At 37.0% G+C, this 26870-nt stretch overlaps 1 protein-coding gene and 1 long non-coding RNA gene across 2 annotated transcripts in view; one reads left to right on the top strand and one right to left on the bottom strand.

Moving 5' to 3' along the window:
* LOC150096413 (uncharacterized) overlaps positions 1-26870 on the bottom strand; it is a 234628-nt gene that overhangs the window by 58249 nt on the left and 149509 nt on the right. The gene's annotated exons all lie outside the window — the stretch shown is intronic.
* The window catches only part of LOC150096414 (uncharacterized), an 83742-nt gene that overhangs the window by 50827 nt on the left and 6045 nt on the right, over positions 1-26870 (top strand). The window contains exon 4 of the long non-coding RNA XR_016549990.1: positions 1525-1708. This is a non-coding gene — a long non-coding RNA (uncharacterized LOC150096414). The remainder of the gene's footprint in view (positions 1-1524; positions 1709-26870) is intronic.

The raw sequence follows: 26870 nt of genomic DNA on the forward strand, positions 1-26870 counted from the left end.
GTTCATATGTCTTACCAGACCAATATCTTAACCCTGATGAAGTTACCAGAATTAAGGTAGCAATATTCTGTTGTCATAGATATAGGTTTCCTTAGTAAAACAATGATGTAGATCGATGTCATCACCACATTGCAATCGGTTCCTATGTTTATTATAATGATATCTCCATGGAGTCAGAAGACTTATCGTGGAAGACCCTACGTTGACACACTAGCCTTCACACAATACCTACCATACCTCTCCTTAAACTCATTCTCAGACGAAGCACTCATAACCACCTCTGGCAACACATTCCACCCATTCACTACCCGCCAAGCAAAAAGCTCCTTGTGAACCACCCTCTTACACAATTATTTCCCGAAGTGACACTTCATTCTCTCCCTTCATACATTGTACAAAAAACTCATCGGTATTAATTCTATAAAAACCATTTTAACAACTTAAATGCTTTTATCATATCTCCTATCTCCTCTCTTACAGCTAGTTTTTGGAGCACAAATCTTCGGGCTTTCCTCATAGGAAGCATTCCACAGACCTGCCAAAATCTTTGTTACTCACCTCTGGATCCTCTGCACCATTTCTTCATCACTAAGGAATCCAGGCCACCATATCTGTGCGTCATAGTCCAAATGCGGTGTTATTAATGCCTTATAAAGTGGAATAATAACTTCCCTATCCCTGCTTGTTAGATCAGCGACTATGTAATTTGATCTGCTGTTTTGGCCACCTTTGCAATGCCTTCTAAACTTCAGTTTTCTGTTCACACTCACCCCAAGTCCCTTGGCTCCTCAACGTCTTGCAGTTCAGTTCCATCAATATAATACACAGCATGTGATCCTCCCAAAGTGCATCACCTTACACTTAGCCACGTTAAATTGACAACCATTTACCTTTGCCCATATCGCCAGCGTATTTAAGTCATCTTGCAAGATATCCACATAATTTTCAATGACTATCGCTTTTTCCAATTTCACATTATCAGCAAACAAGTGCATATTTCCTGTCAGATTATTTCAAATATCATTAATGTACAAATTAAATAGCAGAGGATCAAGCATCGAGTCCTGAGGTACACCACTAGTCGCCTTCTCTTGGATTCAGCTCCTCCATAAATTACTCTTGGATGCCTGCCCACAGTACCGTCGACAGGGTGTAGCATAGAGGCTGCCTGCCTCACGGCGCGGCTAAATAAGGGCGCTCGTTCAGCCATATTGCGGTAGGCGCCTTCGCTACGCTAACAGGAAGTAGCAAGTGCGGAAAGAAGTTTTTCCAAGCTTAAACTGATTAAAAATTATTTGCGAACATCAGTGACCCAAGAAAGATTGGTTGGTGTAGCAACCATATCGATACAGGCTTATAATTTAAATTTAGAAGAGATTAAAAACAGTTTTATTGTGCGATATCCCCGTAGAGCAAACATTTAGTTAATATTATTATGTAATGTTTTGCATTAATGTTTCTTTTGTAATAAAAACAAAATAGCAAGTGGAGATTTTCTTATATTTTTGTCTTATAATCCATCAGGGACAATATTTAATTGTTTGCTTCAGAGCGCGATCTAATCTGGCGACGGCTCTGCCTGTCCATTAGCCATCCTCTAATCCAAGTCACCAGCTTCAGATCCTTTCCCATTTGCTCCAATTTATGGAACAGAGTGCCGTGTGGAATCCTGTCAAATGCCTTTGCAAAAGTCCTGCATTAACACCGAGTAAGTATTTCTATATCCAACTATAACAGTATAGTCTTACCTACGTACTTTTGTTCGTTTAAACCAAAATTGAAATGAGTTGGACCATTTTTGTAAATATTTTAAACGCTATATATCATTGAAATCTGTTCATCCTGAGTGGCCACTGGTACCTAAGAATTTTTTTATTTGTATAAAATGACATTTACATGCGTTATGTTTTGGGTAAAATATAAAAGAACAAATAAAGGAAATAATAATAATAATAAATAACATGGAATATATTATTAGAATAATGCACTGCAACGAATATTTCTGCTTTTATGGGAATCCTTAAATTTGGATATCGGTGAGCCCTTTCTAAAATTGTCACGGAAAAGCAGACAGTAATACAAGTATAGAACATTTTGAGACATGTTTTGACTTTGTTCCCTGCCCACCTCAATTAGAAAATAATAAATTTATCCTTGTCTGTGTGTTTATTGATCCGACCTGTTCTCTTTGAATTTCAGCTCCAACAAGCGACGCAGTTAGCCGATACCCTAAATGCCACTGTTCTCTATCTCCTGTCTTTTCTTTTTAAAGAGAATTTTGAAGGTTATCTTAACGGCGAGAGCCTGTCTTGGGTGATGCGTTCGTCACCAGGCAGTCTGCAGTGTGAGAGTGGGTGGGCTGCCGGCTCAGTCAATACATTGATTGCGTAGTAGGCTGGTGGTTCTCTGCGTTGTGTTGATCTCTACAGTAGCTGTATCAGCGGTAGAGTAAACATGGGGATGTTTGTGTATGTGAGTGTGTCGGGTGTGGGTGTGTAGCTCTGCCTCGTATTTTTTTTTTTTTTTTTTCCATTTGACCGAACAACATCGGGTTACTGACCTCCAAAAAAGTGTTTCCATCAAGGCATTTTTATTGAGGCAATTTCCTTTTTGGTCAATGTAGAAACGCGAAATTTCTGTATGTCGTGGTATTGGCACTAATCCTTAGTTGGGTTAACGGTAATATTTTTTTAGGTTACTAGATGGTGGTCGTCAATAGATAGATACGTCAGCAGATACTGATAGATACCAAATAATGTAAACGATTCCTTAAAATAGCTAAACACGTTTTAAAAGTACTGTATTATAATATACCTGTGACAAATAATCCTGGAAGAGCAGCAAAACCCGTTTGGTGTAAAACATTTATTATTTATAGGAAGAGATTATATTTCGTGACTGTCTATGCACACTCAACAGAAGTGTTATTTGATTGGGGATACGAAAACACGAATAATTTCTTTAATAGATATTTATTTCTAAAAATAGTGCTGGTTAACTATCTGCTATATTTAAAAGTAGTACTATTAAATCTAACTTTTCAAGAACATTAATTGTCTTTGGCCAAGAAATTATGTTCTTGTTTACAAGTAGCTTAGTCGTAAAGGTACTTCGCGTGTGCTTTGTTTGCTTACACTTGGATAAAAAGATTAAACAAGAACATACTTTCTTGGCAAGTTCAGTTTAATTTATAACCAAACTTTTACAAGTAATACTATTTTTATGTGTATTTAAATCAAAAATATTGTATACTTTAACTTGGATTTCGCTTTTAAAAAATTGCAATGCCCTTATCTGATATCTAGGTAATTATGCCCATTTTTTGTTTCGGCTAAACTGTTTATTTTTTAATTTTTTTATAGCGATACTAATTTGTCACATCTTTATAAATTTAAAGATCCATACGAAAGTTATATTCACTGATAATATTGAAACCAACTTCAACCACTTCAACTTCCATCGAGTGGGAGGAATGGACAACGAACTTCATCCCACCAAAGGACATTCACACACATCCATACTCGGGATTCGAACCAGCAGACTGTTGGTTATAAAGTGGATACGCTAAGTACTCAACCATCCAAGCCAAATGATTGAATGATATAATCACGTAATCACAAGAAAGATATTTATTTAACCAAATATTTCGGTCTGGAAATAGCAGACCATCGTCGGTGGTATTACAAGAACAGTTTAAAAAATATACAAGCTAGAATACTAACAATAGATCGTTGAAATTAGAACATGCCGCGTGATGTTATATCACTAAGTATGAAACGAAATATTTTGAAGTAGAAACATGATTGAATTTGCTATTAAAAAAAAAAAAAAAAAAAAAAAAAAAAAATTAATGAGTAATCTTGATTAGGCTTTCCCAGATTTTTGATATAGATATGCAGTCATTACGATTCAGGTTGGGATGATGGAGCAAGGCCTCCACGCTTTCCTTGAACAAACGTTCGAACCTGTAACGGGATCTATGTAAGAGGCGCGTCTTGGACCAAAGGATGCTGTGGTCAGTTTCAATCCCGTGTTGAGCCAAACCAGACTTATATCATTCAGTCTTATGTCGCAAGTATCCTTAAAACAACATCCAAGCCAAAATTTTAAGGTTCTCCATCCTTCTAATATTACATTATAGACGAATTCAGTAGATAAATGCCAACTAAATGGAATTCATCTATTGGATCTATTAAATACATCACTGCTTCTTTTAAGTATCGAAACAAGCCATTTAGGTTGAAATCACGGTAAAAGACTGCATGGGTTCAATAAAATTGTAATAACAGGATTTAAAATAAGAAGAGACATTAAATAAACGAACAAACAGGAACTTGATGTTATTTACTGGTAATCCTCTTTCATTACTGTAGAATTTCTTTTTTTTTTTTTTTTTTTTTTTTTTTGCAGGAACAAAATGCCGTGCGTTGTATCTTTTTTTTTTTTTTTCCGGTTCCCTCTCTTTCCCTCCTTTTATGTAAGCTAAACCAAACGCGAAAATGATCTTCAATCGAAGTCTCTGTGGACAAATAGAGAGAAGAGAAAAAAAAGGCTTTTTGCGAACGCCTCCAGAACTTGCGATAACCAAGGAGAGTCCTTATCGCTACAGATGGAGTGCGAGAGGCTTCTCTCAATCAGTCTTGTGTATCCCGACGCACCAATAGTAACCCCCTGTTAGACTATTTGGAAGACGAAAGATTAACTGGAATAATGGTAAGGCTATTCTCAGCATCATAAACACTACATCCAGATTAACAATGTTATTGTAAAAGTAGGTAGAGAAAAAAGAAAGAGAGTTATATTATAATAAATCGAATTCTTATCTTTTAAGAAAGGCAGAGAATGATTTAAAATGAGAATGTGATTTTGATTGAATGCAAGAACCGATTCAGAATATCTTTCGCTAGACTGAGGTGAATAATGGCTGATGGGAGAATGACTTCTATTATAATCGCGACAGGAAAAAAAAAAGCAGAGGAGTATAATGGCTTAGTGATACATTACAGAGTGAGAAACTATACATAAATGTTTGAAACCAATCGATACGAGCGTAGCAAGTCCCATTTCATTACCCTATGGCAGAGGGAGAAAAGGCATTTGTTCCACCGATGCATTTGAAGAAGGGTTTCAGTTGTTGTACTTGAGCGATGTGATTGAGAAGTGCGTACACTCGTGTGGAAACTAATGGGTTCGTATGATAACCCAATTTTTTAACCTTTGAAGGCTGATTCCACGCAAACGAAGAAGGTAAAATTTGGACATGAAAGTTGTCTCTGGAAAAAAAAAAAGTGGTTAAAAATAGCTTCCGGACCAACCCATTACTAGCGCGGAGAGTTACCGGAATTTAGAAGAAAAGATTGATTGAATTGAATTTACGTTGCGAAGCAAGTAAAAAAAGGATTAATTTTTTTTTTTAGAACGTTGGAAATATTTCTTAGTCCACCTGAGGGTGAAAGCATCGTTAATCAACAGATAGTCCCCACTAGTAATGGGTGGAAAGTTAATGGGTCATAAATCTCCTCTGGACCACTAGAGGTCTGCACTGTTTCGCTATAGCGAGAGAATTGATTACGTAAAACTAAATGAACCACACAAACACACAGATTGTATTACACTGGCTCAAATGTCCTTAATGATTTAACCATCTAACTGGATTAAATCAATTTATCCATCCAAGTATAAGGCCATCGCCTATCATGCTTTAAATCAGTGATCAAAACATTAGAACATCATTTAGTGCTTTAAGTCTGCGAGCGGCCATAAAGGCATTTCCTTGTGTTGGTATACTTTAAATATCAACACAGGTAGAAGATGGAGTACATTAAAAGCCATTTGCATCATGAGAGGATTTGTAGTTCTTTTTTTGTTCTTATAAGTTTTCTCGTGGTTCCATGGGAAAATCTTATAATGGACAAATAAACGTGAAAATGGTGAAGACAGAGATGCAACAACAAATGGTTCTATTGCTTCCTGAAAAATACACGATGGTGTCACGTTTCGACTTTCTTTGGCACTTCATCAGGACATGCACAAAGAAGTCTCCTTGATTTCTGATGCATCAATCAGTATGTCACCAAGAACTTTTTTTTTTATTCTTTTTTTCAAGAAACTGAAAAGCTTCATAATTTGATATAATACTCGCTGTTATAAAGTAATATAAATTTGTTTATTGAAAATAAATTATAAATAAGGAAGAAATTTTGTAGGGAAAAAGTTATCTTTTTAATGATAAAATTTTTTGTTACGCAAACTCAAATCTCCTATTCCATGTACCTATTAATGCAAATCATTCAAAACCAAGTGAAAATTCTCGATCCGCTAGAGTTTTCGTTCTTCAAAACAAAGACGATTTTAGCCAACGACTAAAATAACATATAATTATTATTTGTTTTTTTTTCAGTTGGCTCTTGAGTAGTCAGTATTTGAAACTGGTCAGTAAGACTTTTTTTATCCCGAAAAAAAACCAGGATTTGAAATGCTGAAGCTTAAAAAAAAATAAACCATAGCTCAGGCAGAAGACAAAAAATAATACTATTTAGGATTTAGGAACACGAGATGGTAGCAGTTTGCCGTTTTCTTATACCTTCTCTTTACATTAGCAGAAATTTACTGAAATGGAACGATGAAAACGCCTTAGAAGAATACGTTTTTATTCAGAAATAACGAGGATCTCTTTCTCTTTTAGAGGGAATGAATGTGATGTAATGCTTTCATGTTTCCATGGCGACAGTCAGCTCTGCTTGCGTCTACCATGTGGTACCTGGCAGAGTAGGCAGTGTATGTTTCTTCTGCGAACCGCGCATCGCCAAGAATAAAGTAATGACAGCCGTTTTTATAGCTCGATGGTAAGATCTGCAATTTGCGTTGAAGTCTAGTTTACACCACAAATACTAAGAGGGTGCTTTCAGCTGGTGTTACAAGAAAATAACTGGAGAAAAGAAAAGACCAAAACATACCAGGACGCCTGTGAAATTTTAGTCGTTTTAAATAATAACGATAAAAATACATAGTGATAAGTTAGCGTGCTACGCGCACCGAAGTTTTAGCATATATCAGGATTTTGACTTGCTTACATTAGACAAGGTAATCGTTATTGATCGCCATCGAATAATAAATCTCTTATGTTCGCACATGCGCAATCGCAGCCTATTGCATAATTAATATTTTTACCTCAACTCCATCCAAATAATAATAATAAAAAAAAAACCTCATTTCCCACGTGCCACCTGGAACTGCATTACTGGAACGTGATATATCCAAAGTGCCTTGGTTTGGTCTGCTTGTAAAGGAGAAAAAGGGGGGATGAGACCCGTAAGCCCCTAGGATCATTATGTCGTGTGCAGGATTACACCTCGTGTCAAGGGACAGAAGCCACTTGGCATCTTCCCGGCGATGCATCATCCGCAGTGTCGCACTGGAAGAATCCAATTAACGTTTGCATTCTTGGTTCGCGTGACTGCAAACAACCCTTTTGAAATCTCGACTCATAAAAGTATTCTCTGACGAATGTTACACCTTTCTGTCTCTCCTACTACATCGCACCCTTCCTGCGCCGATCCATAACACTCCATCATTCTCTGCTGTGACAGAACGAATCCCACTTCTCGCTTCTAATTATTCACTGCAACTCGCAATCTCTCCGTTTTTTTTTTTTTCATTTATTTCAAACGTTTTCGACATTCCTCCTATCCATCTATCTTTCCGGGATATCACTTGCAATGCTCGATTTCCATCTCCACTTGGAGCTTCTTCTTTCTTTGACTTAATTGGTCGGGATGGACGCTTTTTTTCTTATCTCGATGTAAGTACGCCATATTCGAGTAAAATGATTAATTGAGGTGGTGAAGCTGAACTAGGTTTGCGTCTTTCTACGCCGAGGTTTCTAAGTAAATTGTTGACATCCGCCCATTATCGCAATGAAAGCTAAGATGAAGATCTCTATCTTTCTGTCAATCGTATAATCATTTATTCATCTAACTATTATTTCTCTCTCTCTGTTCAATCGTATAGTCATTAGTTATTCTCTCTATTCTCTCTCTAAATCTTTCTGTCCTCCGTAGCTCAGTCGATATAGACAAATCCCTTTGGTCGAAAAGACCTGGATTTGATTGCAGTCAGTGACACGAGGAACCTTTATCTGGTCTCTTACGACTAAAGGTGAGTTAACCGGTCTCATACGGAGGTGGATGGTTTTTCATTCCTCAAAACAAGCAAACCAGTCCCGTTAAGGCACACGTCTACAGTCATAAAATATAGTACGCCAAGGAAGGCCACGGGAAACCACACGGTAGTATATAGCTACCCCCACCAGGCATATGGCTGAGGGAATAGGATGGGATAGGGGATCTCTTTGTCAATCGTATAATCATTTGTCCATCTAACTATTCTCTCTCTCTCTCCATTTATATAATCTCTCTCTTTGTATTGATTGCGAGAAAAAAAAAAACGCTGCCACAGTTCACTTTTAAATTTAATAAAAAATAACTTAAGTAATGATCTTTGCATTAGGAGAGTTTATAATTCTTTATTTGTGTATACATCTGTACATTTCCTATCCAATCGTATAAACACACTCTCTCTCTCTGCTCATCTACGCATGCGCGAGCCGTTTAATCTCCATCATACCATAAAAAAAAAAAATCTATCTGTAAGATTAGTATCTCCTGGTATTTGGGTTATCTAGCTAGAGTCAGTAAATACATCTAACGAAAAGCATGCCATCTTTGTAAACGGCTCTTATCTCCTTTCTTCCTCCTTGCATTCATCTTTTTCTCCTTTTATTCTTCGTACATTTTCTTTACTTCTCTTTCTTTTCATTTACACATTTGTCATTTACCCTTATTCATTTTCTACGCCATAATCATCCACCTTCTCTGTCAGTTAATGTTTCTGTACTAATCTATCAATCCATCTGTAGAGAGTGACGTTTCTCTCCCCCCATCTATCTCTATCTCTCTGACATTTCTCTTTCTAAACAATCGCCATCGCTCTTTCGTGCGTGACCATCTTCTCCGTCTGTCTGCCTTCCTTTCTCTACCTTTCCTTCATTTAGGCCATCTATCTTTCCATCAGTGACGTCATCGAGATAACCTTTCACACTTTTCGCATTTATAAAATTTTCCCTCCATTACTAACATCGACGTTGCTTAACCAAGGTGTGGCAAACGATAATTTCTCGGGGGGGAAAAAAAGTAAAAAAAAAAAAAAGAGTAGGAGGAGCGCGAGAGACAGAAAAACATAAAAAAAAAAAAAAGACCCAAACTCACCTTCTTCAAAGGCATCTTTCGAACGAGTTCTCCATTCGTGTGCAGGGTCGGTCGTAACTCCGCTGTCGGATCATCCGTTGCCTTCACTAAAACGCATCGCGTCCGTGCAACGCATGTCGCGCGTGCAACATACGGCACGAACGTCATCGTTTTCGCTGCAGGTCTGCCCTCTGCCGAGGATCCTGGACGCATTCGAAAAGGTAAGGAGGGTAGGTGTATTTCGCATTTAGAGCAGGGGAAAAAGATAGAACGAACGAAGGAATAAACGAAAAGGAAAAAAGAAAAGAATAAAACAGAGGTGCGGGAGACTTTGACATTCAAAGTACACGCTCGAATTCGAATTGTTTCGGGATGCAAATGATTTATTTTGCAGGCGCAAAGGTGACACTTGCATTCAAGGCCATTTCCCCTGCATGTGATGCTCCACTGCACAGCTATTCACAGCATCAGCAGAAGCAACAGGTAGGGCGGCGATACAGCTACCACAGATCCCTGGCACGAGATAACAACGTGGATTATAGTGGGGATCTGTGAGACGACGATACGCAATAACACTCCATACCCCCCACCCCGGCCCACCCCTATTATCCCTTTCCCTTACTTCTAACCTTCTACTGGATGACGTAAGCAGAGTTCTGGGCCGCACACTCATTAATAGTACTCGCTACACATTGCAGAAAAAAAAATATAACAAGGAATTGGCTAAGATGGGAAGTCATTAGCGTTGCCAAGTACAAGCTAAATTAAAGAGCCAGTTTCAGATCGGCAGCGGAAATGTATATGAATATTTATCATTCTGTATTTGCATGTGCATTCCAGGATTCTATTTTATGTTCTGGATAAAAATAAAAAAATGAAATTTCAAGTTTTTTTTTTTTTTTTTTTTTTCCCGATGAGCCATTTCCTTAGATTTCGACTGTACAAGAAAATAATTATTAGCAATAGTTAACGGAAAACTTCGATAACATTGACGTGTCGTATAGCAAAACTTGCTTATGAAAAATCAACAAATGGACTTTTTTTGCCATTCAAATGTAGGATTCAAATTTAATAAATAAGTATTGAATATTTAATAAAGATAGTCATTCCAAATACATCTTTCGGATACTTTATCGTTCATTAAAAACAAACTATTTTTGAGAAACATTCAAAACATTTTTTGATCATCAATATTATCGGATTTTCGATGATTGAAAATGATGTAAAAATACTGACATCTTGATGATGATCATCACCAAGATGTCAGTATTTTTACATCATTTTCAATCATCGAAAATCCGATAATAAACACAATGGCGATTTTTGAGCTATTTATTTTCTATTTTATTTTATTAACCAAGGATTCTTTTATATTCTAATAACCCTGTTCCATAATAATAATAATAATAATAATAATAATAATAATAATAAAACGATAAAAGACTGCAGTGTAATCATTTTTCAAAGGTTCTGGTTCATTTAAAATCAGAAGCGCTAGTGGTTTGTATCGTTGAAATATCCCCCCCCCCCATTTTTTTTTACTCAACTGAAACATCGAATAAATAAACAAAATAAAAATTTCATATAACAGCATCATTTTTTTCGAAACCTTTATTTATCGAACATTATTTTTTCCACTGAAGTCTGTTTTATAAATAAAGATTCGACTTTGAGTTTTGTTTAATAAATTAAATTTTTTTAACATAATACTTAATTTCGAGCGAGTTTACTTCATCGAAGATTCTCAGAACAAAATATGGAATCTGAAACTGAAAGAATTTTATATCGTGAAAAAAAAACAACTGCCTTTCTCTGTTTCTGGCGTTTGAGTTTACCCTTACTTAAGCCACGTTAAATTCCTTTGCGCTTTGGAGAATTGATAAGTAACATCCTCATTCTGGGAGACAGAAGTCTCCTGGAACGAGATAACAAAATACTTTTCTACGCTTCGTTAATGATAAGAATTCCTAAGGCAGGTGCGATGTAATTATTTGGTCTGTCCTTTTCTTAATCTCCACACCCACTTAGTCATCTTGTACTTCCAAGAGATTAAGATTATGTGCATATTTTTTTTTTTACACAAAAAGATGTTCTAGAAAATAACAAAATGCAATTGAAAACACGTTTTCATGTTTAAAAAGGTTATTTGGAGAAATGAAAAGTAAGCAAAAAACAAAAAAAAAGCGTCCTTCGTAGTAACACTAATTATTTCAAGACGGAATTAAAATAAAAGCCTTACAAGGCAAGAATGATCTATCTTAATAACGGACAAGATAACTCATTTTGCAAAAAAAGACTTATTTGTTATAATGAAAAAAAAACAAAAGTAGAACAGAATATCAAAATCACTAGTCAAAAAATAATTTATTGTTTTCATACATGCATAAACTGCTTTGAATTGCTCTGAAATCTCCCATGACAACAGAACAAGTTGCTATGAGGTCTTTCATAGCAACTAATTTAAGTACGTAACCAATGACGTAACAATTAGGACAGAAAATGCCGATTTCATAGTAACAGAAATGAGTTGCTATGAAATATCTTTCTTAGCAACAGAACTATTTGCTATATAATTGTGTATAAAATGTCGATTTGAGAGTATAAATGTTACAAATGTCTTTTATTGGCTACAGAAGATTACGTAACTGTGCAGAACATGTTGATTTGTTAACAACAGATTCGCTTGTACAGAATCTTTCACAGCAAAGAATTAAATGTTATTTTGCTCTCCCTTAAGAACATCAGCTATCAAAGTTGCCTAGTTTCAACAACAACAACAACAACAATAATAATAATAATAGTTATATTGATCTATAATTTTACACGTAAAAGAAAGGGTGTTTATTGTTTATTCGTAATCCAAGCAGTTGCTTGCATTACGAATATTTTTGTAATTGGACGGATTTTTTCTTGTTCATGTTTATGAGACCTTATTTTTAGGTTATCGTATTCATACGTACGAAAAGGTGACAACTGTCGCACCACCCTAAAACTGTCACTATTAGCGTTGTACACTTATTCTCTTCAAATGAGATCACTGATTTCCTGTTGTATTGTTTACAGTGAATTTCCACATCAAATCGTTTAAAATGAAGGATGGGAGAGGTCTACGCTATTGTAGAGACTATTTGGGTTGTTGTTATTATGGGATTAACAAAGGTAACGTGTTTCCTTTGTGATGGTGGGAATATCGACCACGCTGTTAATAAGTTTGTGTGATGAATGCATTTATATTTGCCACCGGAAGTATCCCATTGCAGGAAATGAAGCTTGAATAGAGACGCACAGTACCTCGAGAATTTGATAATGTTACACAGAAAGTTATTATGCGATTGTCACTCGCCACAAGAGCGACTTAACGTGATGCTGTCTCAGATGTTGATTATCACTAAGAATTGCCCTCATCAGAGACCCCTAGTGGTATAATCAGTTGTGACTGGGATGAGATTACTTTAACAATCGAGTCTCGTTTGTTATTCGTTCAGGCAATAATAAAACCACTCAAGTGAATGATACCAGTTCTTTCCATTTCCGTTAGAGGGCAGCAGCATCGACGCCGGTTCTTTTATTTAAAGAGAAAAAGTTCATTTACTTGAAATAATTATATCGTGTTTAAGCGATGAGAACGCGCCCAAAATAACCGATCTTTTATCATCCAATCGAAACCCTTCTTAATTACACTTCCCTACTAGGAAAGGAGGGCCATTGACATCATTTGTGTTCGCTGCCACTAATTGCTATCATCAATGGTCGTCAGCTATTTGTAGCTGATAAAGGCACCGATCCTTTTCTTTGTATTGAACAACTAATGGCTCGGTAAAACTCTTTTGCCAGAAGGTTAAACAACCTCATGATTATTGAGGATTTCAGTCTTACTGCTGAGTTTAATTTCGTAAAATATCTAAGGCGATCAGACACACAGGTCACTTTATTTCTTTTGCTATTCCAGAGCAAAAGAAATCACGATAAATTTAAATTATAGAGAATTTGCCGACTAGAAAATAAAAATTCTTATTTTGAGTATTAACATCACATTTGTCTCAGATAAGAATTGTTATTTTTTTTTATATAAAATTTGTAGTTGTACAACATTTTTAAGTAAATAGTTGATTTAAATTATTTATTATAACTTAAATAACTAAAATGAAAATGGTTCGAAATCCAGCCAATTAGAAATGCTTGCAAAATTACTGCCAACAACAATACCTTGATTTAGTTTTGCGCATGCGCGCGTTTACTGAATCTCAATATGGCGCATTTCACAACTCAACAGTGAATCAACCGAAGAAAGAGCTTTTTAACTTCGATTCTAGATGGCGACTAGAGGAACTTTTTCGAAGTCATTCTTCGAGCGGTTCCAAGTTCGTTGATCTCTGGAGGTGGATCATTAATCAGTCTAATTACGCCCTGATGTACTGACTCACGTATTTTACAATACCATGATATAAAATGGTTGTTTAGTTGCTCGTAACCAGCTGTTTAAACCATGCCAACTATTAAGGAAGAAACAAGATGGTGACCAGCGGTGATACGGATTAAATTGAAGCAATATGGGAAGTCATTTATCACTGAACTCCCATAAATCTAGTCGAACTAAGTATGCCGTGATACTGTTTACAAATGACTCCGATTTGGACTTAGAAGATTCAACTGGTACAGAAGTTCCATGCAAGTGACACATCTCGAAATAGGTTTGCCCTGGAAATGTTATCTTGGAGAGATGATGACAATGTTTTTCTCGATCTCGCATTCCATGAGGCTTCTTTTTTACGTTTCTAATAATTTACACACAGAGGAGAAGTAAAAGTCCCAAACTGAAAGTGTGGCGTGCCTTGACTTCGTATTTTGTGATTGACCCAGTTCTACAGAAGCCACTGCATTACGCCCAACCTACCTGAACATGCTACAAAATTGTGCCATACTACAACTACTACAAGAATAATACCTCTTCCAACATAATGGAGTTCGCTTTCTTGTGTTATATCAACTTAGTGGAGGCCTTTCCAAATAAATTGATTGGGAGAGCAAATTCCATCTCGTGTCTTCTAAGGCACCACATTTGGCTCCTTTAAATATCTTTCTGTGAGCGATCTTGGGTAATCAATGCATTTGAAGGCCAATAATTAGATTTATAAAAAATTACAAAGTATCAAATCTTGAGAATCAGACGTAATAACCATCCTAGAAAACATCTGGAAATCTTGGCCAGTCCATCCATCAAGATCTGCTTGAGATGCGAAGAATTCATCCGGTAATGAAAAATCTCATGATTCTATGATTGGTTTACGAAATTTTATTTTATTATTGGTAGTAAATCCAGTGTGTTTTCTTTTTAAAAATATTATTATTATCATTATTATTATTATTATTATTACGGCAACTCCAAGGAGTCCTTAGACTCATCGAGGGAGGCCCTAAACATCATGTCAAGAACTATTCATCATTGGCACCCACAACAAACTGGCAGCTTATTCCACTTATTCACCACTCTCCAAGTTAAAAAAACCTAGGTCTAACACCCTTGTAACTACACTCTTGCTCAGTTTCCATCGATGGCCCCTAGTTTTCTCATCACCAGACCTGTTCTGAAAAATTTCCTCTGAATTAATCTTGTAAAAACCCTTCAGTAATTTGAATGTCTCAATCCTATCACCCCTTTTCCGCCTATCAACCAATTTCTGCAACCCACAGCTCTTCAACCTGTTCTCGAAAGGTTCATTCCATACACCAGCTATCATCTTGGTCACTCGCCTCTGGATCCTCTGTACCTCCTCCCCATCAAGAAGAAACCCAGGGGTCCAGATCTGGGCACAGTAGTCAAGATGGGGTCTTATCAAGACTCGATAAAGAACAGTAACTTGCTTATCTTTGCTCGTGAAAGTATTCTTCAGTAACCAAATGATCTGACGAGCTGATTTAGCCACTTTTGCAATGTGCCCCCTAAACTTCACCTCCCTATCCACCAACACACCTAAATCGTCGTCAACCTTCTGGAGTACAGTTCCACCAATGTGATATGCTGCTGCTAATTTTTTCACCCCAAAATGCATAACCTTACACTTTACTACATTAAACTGACATCCATTCTCCTTAGCCCAGAACTCCAATCTATCCAAATCATCCTGCAAACTTTTGACATCACGTGGATTCACTATTGCTCTACCCAACTTTGTATCATCAGCAAACAAATGAACACTTCCTCTCAGATCCTTTCCTATATCGTTAATGAACAAATTAAATAGCAGTGGTCCAAGAACAGAACACTGCGACACACCACAAGTAACAGGCCTTCTTTTGGACTCCACTCCTGAATAAACCACTCTCTGATATCGCTCCATCAACCACCCTCTTATCCATCTCACCAACCCTATATCCATCGCCATATGCTCCAGTTTACTGATTAGAATTCCATGTGGTATCCTGTCAAAGGCCTTAGCAAGGTCCGGTAGAATCATTGTAAACCCATTACCCTTATCCAGTTCAGCCGTCACTGTGTTATAAAACGTGAGCAAGTTACTGAGGCATGACCTACCCTTCACAAAACCATGCTGACCCCGATACAGTATCCCATTTTCATCTATCCAATCCTGTATTCTTTTCTTGACTATTTTCTCCAAGACCTTGACAGCGATTCCTGATATGCTGATCGGTCGGTAATTTACAACAGCAGTCTTGGAACCACCTTTATGCAGTGGAACTATTTTCCCCTCTTTCCACCCCCTCGGGACTAACCCAGGGCTGATATATAATCAATGTCTTTTTTTTTTTGGGGGGGGGGGGGAACGTTTCCCAGAATTTAAAGTGATTAAAGAACGATCATAGCTTTCGTTTTTCTCGATACGAATCACAATCTTATTTGCAATGTCTTTTAAGCATTACTATTTTTTAGAACAATCGTGTCACGTGCCAATTATAATCACACGTGACATTATGCGTTATCTGTTTGTCTACAGTTTGAACGTAGTAATTTCAGAAGAGTCATTTTTTGCACCTTCAGTGCGTTTAAACTCTCTGGAATTTTAATTAACTGCAATTGCAACTTGAATTAGCGCGTGTAAAAATTTGATACGTCATAAAAAAAAGTACTTCGTGCAAATAGGAAAGTTCCGATTGTATTTAAATATACTAAAGATGACAAATAAAAATAAAGCTTTAATGTATTTAAATAAAGAATTTAAACTGGACTGAAGGGGTAGTCGCAAAATGGATAATGTTAGTAAATAGAACAAGAATAAAAACAAAATGAGTATTAGCGAAATAGTGAAGATTTCGAAACATGGATGCTTCGAAATACCCAATTTATCGAATACAGTAAATTCCGAGGTGCTCTTGCCAAAAAAAAAAAAAAAAAAAAAAAAAAATCAATAAAAATAATAGTAATACATAAAATAAATAAGTGTACATCCATCTAGGATTATATACTCTCGGGAACGGAGGTGAGATTAAATTTTTCTCCTGTCAAACTTTTGGTTTTAATCCCACATAAACAGATAAACTAGCCAGAGAACACACAGAATGAGCATCTACGATTTGCATCTCGTATACATTGGTCTCATTTGAATTATGGGTTTGGAGACGCTTCCTAAGAATACCATGGATTGCAAAACAAACCAATAAATCAGTGAGAGACAGAATAAAGCCAGATTGCTCCCTCGAAGCTATGATAATCAAGAAAAAATTGTCATACTTCGGACATATTATGCGAGCAAATGACAGTCTGGAGAAGATGATGATGCTTGCTAAAGTTGACGGAAGCAGGAGAAGAGGAAGACCAAGAATAATTAGATAGGTAGATGGAATTAAAGAAGCAACTGGAATGCGCTTGAAAATTCTGAAAGATATGGCCAGGGACAGATCTGGAATGACAGCGTATGTTCATAGAATCACCAGGAGTCAGAAACGACTCGATGGAACATAACAACAACAATACATCGGCAATGTTAAAATCCCTTTTACTCTCATCCTTTTTATTTTGGTATACAATCAACAGCAGTAAAATATCCAACAGTATTAATTGATACCACCTATCTAACAAATCAATCACTGAAATGATTTCTCAACTCAACAATAAACAATAATTGACATGCTACAAACGATACCAACATGTTCCTTTATACACGTTACTGTTTGAAAAAATCATCGCATTCTGGTGGTACGAAAGATTAAAAAAAAAAAAAAAACCTTCTTGATCATTATCCAAATGTTGGTTAAAACCAAAGGAAGATTAATTATTGTACTTCAAGATACAAAAATGTAATCAGAAATCTATTGTTTATTAAGATATTAAATCGAGATGCTGACGCACGAACTGGATTACAAAAAAAATTGACAGAAATGCTTAACGAATCTTATAATCAAGCAGGCAAATTTGTTATTATGGCTCTTCATTCAATTTCTTAGCCTATAAAAGAATTAAGAGATCGTTTAAATCCTTACCGTGACAGTTTTATTTCACACTGACTTTCTTACCCTGCGCCGCCATCTTACATTTATGTGGGTGTCCTTTTGATCAGATAAGGAGTTTCCGTTTAGTTTGCATAATCCTTGGCCAACAATTAAAAATATGCGAAGTTCAATTTTCTGTTGCTACTATTTCAAAACGTGTGCATTTTTGCAACGAAGTCAGTTTCCAATACGCAGTCTCCGTGACGTCACATCCGGTTTTCTTCACACAGTCGAACAGTGCGAGGCTTGTCCTTATATTGTTAGTCTCATTATCAAACATTCCGCGATGCCAATTAAGAAATAAAAATAAAATCTTATGGAGCTGTTAGTGTGACTCAAGACGTTAATACAGTTGTGACTGTAGTTGTCGCTACTCGGAGTTGGCAAATACCTGTCCGATGGCGACGTCATTAAGTTAATGAGCTGCGAAACTGGTAAGAAAGTGACAATGATGGTAATCAGTTAAATGACCCGAAATGCACAAGTTGCCGAGCGGCAAGCACATCTGTTCAAAGGTCCTCTTTGATGCGATCAGTCATTGATCGAAGAGATGACCCCAATAGGAACGAACGACTCCAAAGAGCATACACACACAGTTACAGACACTGCGAACTAAGTAATAAAGCATAATTTTCTGCGCATGCGCAAAATAAGGATTCTGTATTATAAACTCAGAAAATTGGAGATTAAAGAAATGTATTTTCGTGCCGTTTCTGTTGATAATAGTAATAATAATTTATTTACTGCACGCGATTTGGTTCAAAAGAATGGTACTTGACCCGAACTTGAAGCGCTTTCTTCAGATCTCTCCCCCCCCCCCCCCCCCCACTGTCGTTTTCAAATGTCACAGCGCGAGTCAATAAGCCCCAAACCACAAAGTCTTCTTTTTACGGTTGCTTACCAAACGCTGCGGAGTCTCGTGTGTCGTAATGCAGTCCACCCAGCGTTTGGCGCAGTTCGCGTTGCTTGTTCGGGTTCCGATCGCAAAGACCTGACGCTGCTGAAGCAATACGGATATCGATCTTGACCTTTCCAATGTCGCCGCAAGCGTCTGACGCCAATATTGCGTTTCTGTGCAGGAATTCGGGATACCTACGTAGGTTGATCACGATACACGGGAGGTCATCGAATAAAAGGGGTAGGAACGAGTGTTAAAGAGGGGAAGGTGAAATGGGAGCACGTTATTGGCATTAGCTGGCAATGAGGGGAAAAGATCGGAGGGGGGTGGGTGGTGGTAGTAATCGGAACCTTGCAACGAACTAACGCGTGTGGGGAAAATAAGTGGCGCCGCACAATCTTCTGCCCTTGGAGACCCACTCGGAGAAACCTCCACGCGAACTGCGCTTAATGTACGCCTTAAACAAAGGTAACCCAAACACTTTAGCCTTAATTTTGTTACAAACGTGCATTTTCATTCAAAAAAAAAAAAATACAATTTTGTTAATGCGACTACTGATAGCCAGAATGAATTTGAGAAAGAGAGAATAGATGAGTTAGATAATATGGGGAGGGATAGAAAGGCAGGGTAAAAAATACGAAGACATATATCGAAATAAGAAGAGAGGAAGAAAGACATGAAAAATGGGAAGAGAAATATGGAAAGAGAGATAGTGACGAAAAAGATCGGAAGAGAGGCGCAGCGTTAAGAAGATGGACAGATAGAACGAGAGGAAGAAACAAACAGAGAAAGACGGGTGTTTTATTTATTCGTGTGGGGTTCTCCCCGTTCCTCGACTGCCCCTTAGGACTGGTTGAGTCCCCCCTAATGACGGATAAACTACTATATCGTATGACATGTGTTCACGAGAGCGGTTTGTCTGCTTGAGGGATGAAAAACCCAAGACAAAAGTGGAGGGGGAAACCCACGCCCAAGACCTGCTAACTTGGGTATGGCTGAGAAAGATTCTTAAGCTCCTCACGTCGTCGACGGGAATCGAACCTAGGACACTCCTTCTCCAGGCATATGGTTGCGAAGCACAAAGCCACTAGGCTAACCCCGCGGACAGAAAGATGGGTTGGATATATATATGGGAAGCATCCGTAGCTCAGTCGGTATAGACGAAGCCCTTTGGTCGGACAGACCTGGGTTCGATTCCCTTCAGTGAAGTGAGGAACCTTTATCTGTCTCTTTCGACGAAAGATGAGTTAGCCAGTCTCATACGAAGGTATGAGACTGACTAACTCACCCATCCCATCCGAACACTCGGGTTTTTCGGCTCCCAGAACAGGCAAACCGGCCCCTTGAACACATACGGATTTACAGTCATGAATACGTCCCAGGCATAGGCCGGTCCTGAGCCCGGATAAAATTAGGGGGGGGGGAAACAAATCAGATCATTATAGGGGAGGAAGCACTGCATTAACTTTATTATAAAGGTTAACGCACCTTCAGTTGAAAAGTCCTCAAAGAGGAGGGGATGAGAGAGAAACAGCCGAAGCAAAGCTGAAGGGAGAACAAAGAATGGGGGGGAAATGAAGACAGAAGGAATGCAAGACAGTAAAGACAGGAACGACTCAAGAACAGAAAGAGACAGAAAGATAGAAAAAAGAACCAAAAAGTCGAAATATAAAAACAGCTGAAAATGTTTGTTGCTCTTCCCAACTGCCGTTTCTGCGTCTCTCTTTAGAAGACTTATGGAGTCGTCAAGCGAGCAACGCTAGTTCACGGGCATCCTCGCGCGCTTTAATTCTCTCCCCCCCTACATAAAGCAGACGTCATTTTGATGCTCTCACCGTAGCGGTGCAGTCAGCTGTCTGTTGGAACACGAACAGCAAGGCCACATGTGTCGAGATTACATGAAAGACGCCTCCCACTTCGGAAAACTGCTCTTGCTTGTTAATGCGAGCCTCTCAATGATGTACGAAACAGTTCGGCATCAACCGGGCTAATATCAACAGAGCACTTGGTTGCGCCATCAGGCCATGTTAGGGAAATCTGACGAAAGAGGATGGTGGTCGGTAAACATGTTGGGCTGCGTTTTTTCTTTGCTGAATGTCCTTGAGAAAAATATCAAAGTGTATAACGTTGCTTAATTTGACGAGTACTGAGAGATAGATAGATAGATAGGTAGAGAGAGAGAGACTAGGAGAAGACAGGAAAGACGTTGGAACATGCAAAAAAAATATATTGGTTAAGATATTTACCTTTTTTTTAAAAAAAATACGTAAATAAAAACACCTTTCCATTCCCCAAAGTATGAGAATTTCTTTAACCCTCCGAAGTAACCTTTTTTTTTTTTTTTTTTTTTGGAAATCGGTGGCAGCTGATCACCATTCTTATGCGTTACCAGTAACTGAGCCCATGGCTTTAAATAATATTTAGAGGCATCAAGGCGAGTGTACTGCAGACAACTACCGCCATCTTGTAATCCTAAATCCTAAAACTTGTAGTCCCGAGATTCAGAGTTGAAAACTCTGGGAGGGAAACATTCAGCTTATTTGAGCCAAAGATTGGCTAACTTGGAAACCAGCTGAGTAAAAGCCAAAAAAAGAAAATGCCTCTGGTAAGCGACGAATGAATCTAATAATGGGTTCTCTTCTAGCTGAGAACCCATTTGGTATCAGAAACATCATCACAAAGCTATACAGAGACATTTTTATAAATTATATAATACTAAATACAACATTGAATATGTGTACTGCATTTCATGCAGTATATTAATATTTTTTTGGCAAAAATTAAAATGTGATGTATGAACCGTGCACTGGTCATCTTAAACTCAACCGTTCTCAACTTGTATGACACATCTCTGTCAAATGGGGAGGAGGTACAAAGTAATCCCCAAATATTGCAGCAGGGTAACGTGCATTGTTCTGCACCAGATAATAGCAAGTATTTTCTTACCTCATTTTTTAAATAAGATAAGAAGCCACTGTTATGCGAAGATCTTTTGATATAAATGCATGATGACACAAAAGATGTCCTCAGTGCCTAAGTTTTCCACATATTCGCTAAAGATTTTTATTCATTCGTCCCACCAAAGGCTGATATTTGTAGATAGAGTTGGTGATGATTTTCTGCTTACATAAAAAATCGGATCACGCTGCTCGCCTCTACACATGACTGTTTTCAAGTAATCCTATCAGCTTGCAAGTGATGCCATCTGGTGGTCACAGGAGGAAGTGCATGATGCAAATACTCCGTTCATATTTTCTGTTTGAAAACATTCTCGTATCCTACACGACTTAGTGTGGTACATGACAACATTGATCTTAAAATTTCCGTGTGTCACTTGGAATCGGAAATTAGTTTCCAAACTCTGCTATAAATTGCGAGTCTTTTTCTCGTTGATGTTATTTTGATTTCAGTCCATTAAGTGCCCACGACCTTCCAAGTATCCTTGGATTTCGTAACCGTAATTCGAAAAAAAAAGATGGTTAGCTTTGTTCCTATAAGTATTGTACTGTCTGTAAATTGATTGTGTTCTCTTGGCTTGTTCGCCTGTATGCGCGACGAAATAACCTCAGATATTAAGGAATGTATTAATGGTTATGTATTAATAATATTTTTATATCTTAATATGTAATTCGGAAATGTATAAATGGACCGATCTGTTTTAGATGAATAGAATACACATTACGATAATTATTTGTAAAAATATTTAAAGAAAAAAACGGGGGATCAACGAAAGCATTTTGGAGATTGGTGGGAGGTGAAATATTAAGACAGGAAAGCTATTTTGCAACTACTAAATACCGCGGCTTTAATTTATACCCAATATTGATCAGTCGCCAAATTTCTTACATTATTTCTGATATTGTTTGCGTTGTTATGAGTCTCTAAATATTGTGTTCACAATAATCTGTTTCTTGATTTACAAATAAAAATTTGAAACAGCAATGGAAGAGGTTGATTTGGTACGTAACTGTTTGTTTTATTCTATATTTCCCTTATATTAGCATTTGCTATAGGGCTGAATGTGTCCTTAACAGCTGGGCCTGACACGTCAGACTTGCCACATCAATACCCATCAGAAAAATATCCACCTAGCAGCTGTTTGAGGCATTGCGCTAACTCTGCAGGCTTGAACCAACATTTAAAAAAATGTTACTGCTCTTTTTGTTTATTATATAAATATCATAATTTATAATATAATTTGTAACGTGTGCTATATGTACAGTGCCAGGTGTCTATATATGTTTTATTGGCTCTGATGTCATAGGTAAGCAATCGCCCAACAGAATGTATGTCATGGGGTCAGGTCAAAGGTCAAACCCCAATGGGGGTACTAGAATTGAAAACAAAATACCGGATCTAATTCAGTATTCACTTTTTGACAGTAGTCTTTTACATCCAACTCTCTGGGCTCTGAATTTATAGGTTATTTTTAGTTTTTATTTTAAAAGATAAAACCGGCCCATTTTGCTGCTGGATATTTGGCAAAAAAACATATAATCTTAGTTATTCGTGAATAGTAAAATATTAACGAATATTTAACTATTAAAAATAAAAAGATGAATGTTAGTTGTGAAACTGTTATGTTGTTGACTTAGATTTTAGATAATTTTGGACATATATCTTGAACAAAACTTTCAGAAAGGATTTTTAATTCTCATAAAACTCAACTATAGAACTGTATTTTCCACACAATAATATACTAGTTAGGGGATGCTAGATGATGGTAATGTTTGTGTACGCTCGGCTGACAATCTTCGAAATCATCGGTAGTCCTGAGCAGTGGCGGATTAAGGATAGTTGGGGCCTCTAGACAAATTATATCCCACCCCCCCCAAAAAAAAATAATAAAAAGAATAAAAAAAAGTTAGGTGGCAAATAAATGAAATTTTGTACTTTTCAATTTTTCGAACTTCTGGATTTTTCTGCCTGTTAAAGGGTGAGAAATAATAAAACTTTTTAGTTTAATGAATAATTTTTATGTCGTTTTTACAAATTTCATTTGCGAATTTTAGAATTCGCCAATTTATTGATTAGTTTTTTTAAATTTTTTTTTTTACAATTTTACAAAGTTTTTTTTTTACTTGCACTACACGCAATTAATGAAAACACGAAAAGTCACACTAAAAAGTTATTCTTGAAACAAACACCTCACTCTTACACGATTCAATAACAAATGAAGTTAAGGAGCAACCAGGCGAAACTTCCTATCTCGGCAATGCAATCAGTTTTCGTGACCTCGAAGCTGTCAACAACGCCGTGCGCCCACATTGGTAATGCGGTTTAATTTAAAGCGCGGATAGCGCGCGCTGTTCAAAATACAAAATACGAAGCTTGTCAACTAGCGCCGCCATTGGTATTGCGGCATTATTTAAAGCGTAGATAGTGCGCGCTGTTCAAAATACGTATTAAAACGTAATAATTGTTTTGAAAAAAAATTTTGGCTTAAAATAATCAAGATTTTTATGATGTTTACTGAAAACATTAATCTATTTTAGGAAAATGTCTTGGCTTGGGGCCCCCCCTAAAGCCTGGGACCCCAGGCACGTGCCTCGTTGCCTTAATGAGTAATCCACCACGGGTCCCGAGTTCTACTATCAATTTCCATAAATTCACTTACGGCTAAAGATAGCATATTAGCATGTTTATTTCATTAAATAAAATATAGATAGGTGGCGCTTCTAATAAGCTTTTAGAAACACATTTCAGTTCAAAACAGACACATTCGTTTGTTTTTGATTCATATAAAAACACGAAAACCACGGAGGCAGAAATTTCTGATTGTCAGCAGTCGATGGGATATTTTCGGAGCCTCGCGAGCATCAGGTGTTTACATCACGTGCATAAATCCTTTCTTTTTCCGTTTCTGCCATTTTCTTCCGTCTGAATACTCCGCACTGTCGTTCGACATTGCGAGGTTCAAAACCACAGCGAATTTCCTTCATCGATCATCTGTCATATTTTTAAACACTCAGAATGGTATTCTTTAGCGATATTCACCATAGCAGCTGTTGCCCGATCTGTGCGTGTGTTCCAACTACGGATATAAATCAGAAAGCGAACCGTATTACTGAAATGTGTCTCCATACATCATAGTAGACAACAGCGAGTTATTGCAAAAGCCATGAATTCTATCGTTTATTTGTTTAGAATGACAAAAGATGTAAGGAAAAAAATCGTATATAATTTATTTAAAAAAAAAAAATTAGTATCTCTAAAGTACAATAGATGGCACTGCGACAATATTTACATTACATAAATGTTTAATTGTGACGTCATTTGTCTTGGCTGACAATTGCATACGTTATTTGATGAGAGAAAATGTTTTTTTTGGATAATTAATTGGTTCATCGTGAAAACAAACATTTACACAATATATGTAAGCATAATACAAAATGAGCAGATATTCAAAATCATTTATTTGTAATTCCAATAACGAGTCTCCGGAACGGATATAAATGAAGCTTAAATAGCTGTGTTGTCCTAATTTCGTAACCAGACTAATCAGCCTTTTCGGACATGCCATAGTGCTGCCATCTATCATCTCAAATCGTTACTATAGTTATCTGACAATGACACTCCTGAATAAATTTCGATACCACATTCTGATGCAATGTGACTAATTTTACATTGCATAATAGAGTAAAAATATACTTCATAGCATACATACTTAAACATTATTCTCATGTCTAAAGCGCGGAATTACCATCAGATTTAATTACTTCATATTTAACTTAAATATTATATTTTAGTTAAATATTAATATTAAGTAAATATTAAGTATTTACTTAAATAGAAAATATCGTGATTATAGCTAATTTATTCCCAATTCATGTGCAATACTGACTCATAAACCCTAGAAAAAATTTAAATATCAAACACAACGATGTATTTCATCGTTGTAATACTGGATAAACGAAAACTCAGTGATATCCAGGATTTCCTGTTCTTCCCCATAGGGCCTCCCATCGGAGATAATGTATGATGCCAAAAGAAAATAGTAACGTAACTACTCAGTGTCAATTTTATTATCTGAATATAACTAGTGGCTCCCTCTCGTGACTTTTAGAATAGTCTTTCCATTTGAAAATTCCTTTAAATTGAAAATATTTTTTTATTTGCGTGTGTGTGGCGAAATACCACATGCTAAAGATATACTGTAATGCTCTTGGTTAGTCAACCTTTACATTAATAATATACCACATTGGTGGAACCGTACTCCAGGAGATTGATGAGGCCAGGGATTTGGGTGTGTTGGTGGATAGGGAGTTGAAGTTTAGGGGACACATCGCAAAAGTGGCTAAATCAGCTCATCAAATCACTTGGTTGCTGAAAAATAGTTTGATGAGTAGAGAACAGGTTATTGTTCCTCTGTATCGAGCCTTGATAAAACCCCACCTGGACTACTGTGCCCAGATATGGTGCCAGGGTTTCTTCTTGATGGGGAGGAGGTGGAGAAGATCCAGAGACGAGTGATCAAGATCAAGAAGCAGGTCTATGGAATGAACCTTATGAGAACAGATTGAAGATTTGTGGGTTGCAGAAATTAGTTGATAGGCGGAAAAGGGGTGATATGATTGAGACATTCAAATTACTGAAGGGTTTCTATAAGATTAATTCAGAAGATATTTTTGAGAATAGGATTGGTGGTGGGAGGACTAGGGGCCATACATGGAAGCTGGGCAAGAGTGTGGCTAGTAATGGTGTTAGAGCTAGGTTTTTTACTTGGAGAGTGGTGAATGAGTGGAATAAGCTGCCAGAGCCTGTTGTGGGTGTCATGACTGTGAATGAGTTCAAGGCGAGGTATGATAGATACTGTGTGAATGTCGAATAGTTATTCTTGACATGATGTTAGGCCCTCCCTCGATGAGTCTAAGGACTTCTTGGAGTTGCCCGTAATAATAATAATAATAATAATAATAATAATAATAATAATAATAACAACAACAACAACATTGAGAGGGATTTGACAGATATACATTATTTGCTGAAGATGGATAACGTAACTGGGGATGTAACTGATATGCAGTGCTTGCAGAGCGAATTGAATGAGTGGATTCAAATCCCAAAAGTCCGTCTTAGACTTTAGTTTGAAATTTGAACTTTGTCATTGTTATTCTCTGAACTCTTATTTCCTTAAGATCCATTACACTATCATATCTCAGTTCTTTTGAAATCGCGGAGTGTCCAAAGTGCATCAAGGAGAGTATCTATTGATAACACTCTTCTATACACCTTGCGCTAAACATTGCCAAATGGATTCTGAAGTGAAGCTAGAAACAGCG

This window comes from Typopeltis vanoorti, chromosome 19 (genome assembly GCF_054136105.1).
Source record: "Typopeltis vanoorti isolate ZY-2024b chromosome 19, IOZ_Tvanoo_1.0, whole genome shotgun sequence".
NCBI lineage: Eukaryota > Metazoa > Arthropoda > Arachnida > Uropygi > Thelyphonidae > Typopeltis > Typopeltis vanoorti.